The sequence below is a fragment of the Cnephaeus nilssonii genome (assembly GCF_951640355.1).
Source record: "Cnephaeus nilssonii genome assembly, chromosome: 6".
NCBI classification, from domain to species: Eukaryota; Metazoa; Chordata; class Mammalia; order Chiroptera; family Vespertilionidae; genus Cnephaeus; species Cnephaeus nilssonii.
In genome coordinates, this window is record NC_137077.1 from 91,033,625 (window position 1) to 91,037,776 (window position 4,152).

Genomic DNA, 4,152 nt, shown 5'->3' on the forward strand with positions numbered 1-4,152 from the left:
GGTTATTATTTTTTTAAATCCTCACCTGGGGATACGTTTATTGATTTCAGAGAGGGGGGGGGGGGAGAAGATAAAGAAAGAGGGGAAAAAGAGAGAGAGAGAGAAGGAGAGAGACATTGATGTGAGAGAGAAACATCAATCGGCTGCCTCCATAGGTGCCTAGACCTGGGATTGAACCTGCAACCGAGGCATGTGTCCTGACTGGGAATCAAACCCACAACCTTTTTGGTGTACAGGACAATACTCCAACCAACTGAGCCACCCAGCCAGGGCAAGAAAATGGTTATTTAAATTGTTTCCTAGCTGGTTTGGCTCAGTGGATAGACCATCAGCTTGCGGACCAAAGAGTCCTGGGTTTGATTCTGGTCAAGGGCACGTACCTTGATGGCAGGCTCCTCCCTGGCCTGGGCCCTGGTCAGGGCTCCTGCAGGAGGCAACCAACCGATGTGTTTCTCTCACATAGATGTTTTTCTCTGTCTTTTCCTCTCTCTGCTACTCTCCCTAAAAATAAAAATATCCTCGAGTGAAGATTAACAACAATAATATATCCTATCTAATAAAGAGGGAATATGCTAATTGACCATCACGTCCTCACAAAGATGGTGGCACCCACAGCCAATAAAGAGGAAATATGCTAATTAACTGTCACACCCTCAAAGATGGTGGTGCCCACAGCCACAAGATGGCGGAGCCCAGTCCCCTCAGCCTTGCCGGTGCGGCAGGCGCACAGCATGGCCAGGCCCGCCCCCAGGCAGGTCTGGCCGCTCAGCACACCTGCCTCCAGAGTCCCCCAGTCCCCTTAGCCTCCCAACCGCCCGGGGCTGGCCTGAGGCGCAGGCAAGCCTTGGATGTTGGCTGCCCAGCTGCCCAGGGTCAGCCTGAGGGACGACCAAACGACTGAACAAGCAGGCTGCATGGGGCGACCAGGCTGGCAGGTGGGTTAGTGAGGGATGACCAAATGACTAAACAGCAGGTTGCATGGGATGAACAGGCCGGTGGGGGGGGGCTGTGAGGGGCATCCAGGCCGGCAGGGGGGGCAGTTTGGGGCGACCAGGCCAGCAGGGGAGGCAGTTGACGGCAACCAGGCCGGCAAGGGGGGGCAATTAGGGGTGACCTGGCCAGCAGAGGGGGGCAGTAGGGGGCGATGAGGCTGGCAGGGGGGGCAGGGAGGGGCAACTAGGTCGGCGGAAAGGAAGTTGGGGGTGACCATGCCAGCCTGGGGGGCAGTAAGGGGTGACCAGGCTGGTGGGGGGACAGTTAGGAGGGACCAGGCCTGCAGGGAGGGGGCAGTTGGGGGGGCGACCTGGCCGGTAGCAGGGGGCAGTTAAGGGTGACCAGGCCGGCAGAGGGGGAAGTTAGGGGCAATAAGGCCGGCATGCAGAGGCAGTGAGGTGTGACCAGGTCGGCAGGGGGGGACAGTTAGGGGTGACTAGGCAGGCAGGCAGGTGAGCGATTAGGAGCCAGAGGTCCAGGATTGTGAGAGGGATGTCCGACTGCCGGTTTAGGCCCGATCCTTGGGATTGGGCCTAAACCGGCAGTCGGACATCCCCCAAGGGGTCCTGGATTTGGAGAGGGTGCAGGCTGGGCTGAGGGGACCCCCCTCCCCTGTGCACAAATTTCATGCACTGGGCCTCTAGTGTGTATACATATGTGTGATTCATATATATATTGAATCATATAAGGCATTTAATGAGAAGGCCAGCCAACCAAGAAGACAGAGTGCTTACAAGCATTCAAATCCTGTCTTCCCAGTAAGGTGTAGGGAATAGGATTATAAAGGGAAGGGGCTAGGGTGAGGCAGCCCTGGAGGTCTGCAGAGGTCAGCTAGTATCTTTTAGTCATCAGGTGATGAGAGGATGTTGATGAGATGATGTTTTGACTCCTGGTGGGTCGATCTGACCCTGCTTATTGGTTCTGCTTGCTGGACTCACAGCTGAGTCACCTCCTTAATCACTTCACACAAGCCTTGAAAAGGAAACTTAAGAAAAACTTAACCCTCTATGCACATATAAGAAACTTAGCCCCTATTCCCATAAGTATATGTGTTCTAAAATTTAAAATAATGCGATTATTTTTCAGATTAATTAAGGTGCTCTATCTATCAGATTATAGGTCCCTCCTATCAAATTCCTTCACCCCTCTTCCCCTCTCAACACCACCCAGCTGTCTGCCTGTTCTCTATGAGTCTGTTTCTATAGTTTGTTCTTTCTCTGACTGGTGTATTTCACTTAGCATAATGTTCAAATAAAGTTATTTGTGACATACCTTAAGGAGACCAAAGCGAGACTCCACTTAACATTTGTAAGCATGAGCTTGAGTGCCTTTGTCCACCGCTCCTTCATGTTCAGGTGGGTTCTGATGGAGTAGAATTCACTGGTTCCCAGGTCTCCCATCAGGCCGCCCCCCACGTGGATGGTGTAGGGCATGCAGAGAGCCAGCTTGCCCCTTCTATGCTTCCTCCTTGAACTGCTGCATGTAGTCCAGGAAGGCCACCATCGCCTCGTCAAACTTGTTATCCAAGAGAGCGCTCTATCCCCAGGTGCAGAACAAGGGCAGCTCAATGGGGTCAGCTGTTAATGACTTCGGATAGGAGTAGTCTCCGCAGGGGTTGAGCCAGTACCTCTGAAACTGCAGACCAACTGTGAGGCCCAGGAGCAGCAATGCCATGTGCCCCCAGGCTGCGTTGATCTCACTCCAGCTCACGTGGGGAATCAGCTTAACCTGAAGCTATTGATGATAGCCAGGGGGCCATCACAGCAGATCTCAAACACAGCCTTGAAGGTGTCGGTTTTCTTCAGCCAGGTGAGCTGGGTCTGGGCATATAGGAGCAGGTCCACACTCCACAGCTCTTCCTGCAGTTCCAGTTGTTGCCATTGCAGTTCATTGAGGTCCCTGTAATAGTACCTTTCCTGCTGCTCCAGTGTCTCCATCTCTGCCCGGGCTGCCTCCAGAGCCACAGCTGCCCTTTCTCAATTCTTCTCCACCTCCTCCATCTCCTGGACCAGCCTCCATGACCTTCAGCTCCTCCTGCAGTGTCTCCCTCGCATCCTCACGTAATCCATCCCTGGTCTCCAAACAGTGTTTTTAGTTCTGACTGTCAGATTCTGAGATCCTGAGCTGGGTGTCCAGCTGCTCCAGGAGACTGTCAGTACAGTTCTCTCATAGGGCGTGGTCCAGCTCTTCTTCACAGGTTAGGATGTGAAAAACACCCCTCATGGCCCTCTGGATGCTACTGAGAGTCCTCCCAGAGCCCAGCTTCCTGAGCAGGGTGAAGTTGCTGGGACCATACCCCGAAATTTCATCATCACCAAGGATGGGTTCAGCCAGAGGCACTATCCGGGAGCTCTTCAAGGTCTGTCTCCATCCTGGAGGCAGAGCCTTCCTCCAGAGTTGCTCCTCAATCCCCCTGAGCTGAGGAGAACTTTGAAGCTGCAGGTTCTTGGCTGAGGTCAAGACCCAAGGTCTCCATGGAACTAGTCAGCTTCAGGGGCCCACAGCAGAAATGGCACATGAAGCTGATGGAGGACATGGTGGAGGTTTTGTCCACTGCTCCTCTATGTTGACTCTAAGTTTCCTCTATAGTATATTTTAAAAATCAAAAATTGTGAAAAAAAAATTGTGAATGCTTTAAAGGTATTCTTCTCTTTCAAGATTGTGTTTGCTATTTCCTTGAAATTCTATACAAATTTTAGGATCAGCTTATCAAAGAAGCCAGTTGGGATTTTGATAGAGATTATGGTGAATCTACAGTTTAATTGGAGGATATTGTCATCTTAACAATATTAAGTCTTCCAATAAATAAATACAGGATGTCTTTCTATTTATTTAGGTCTTCCTCAATTTCTTTTCACAGTGTTTTGTAATTTTTAGATTATAACTAGTTTTACACTTTTTTTGCTAAATTTACTCATAAAAATTTTATTCTTTTTGGCACTATTGTAAGTGTAATTGTTTTCTAAATTTCATTTTTGGTTTGTTTATTGTTACTGTATAGAAATACAATTGATATATTTTTGTAAATAAATTTTTATTGTTCAGATTATTACAGTTGTTCCTCTTCCCCCCCCCCCCCTCCCCATAGCTCCCCTCCACCGGTTTCCACCCCACCCTTTGCCCTTACCCCCCACCACTGTCCTCATCCATAGGTGTAAG

At 50.4% G+C, this 4,152-nt stretch overlaps 1 pseudogene across 1 annotated transcript; it reads right to left on the reverse strand.

The window, feature by feature from the left end:
* Positions 1 to 2,240: 2,240 nt before the first annotated feature.
* On the reverse strand, positions 2,241 to 3,529 carry LOC307101117 (beclin-2-like; annotated as a pseudogene). Its single transcript has one exon. The product of its transcript is annotated as a beclin-2-like (transcript).
* Positions 3,530 to 4,152: the final 623 nt, after the last annotated feature.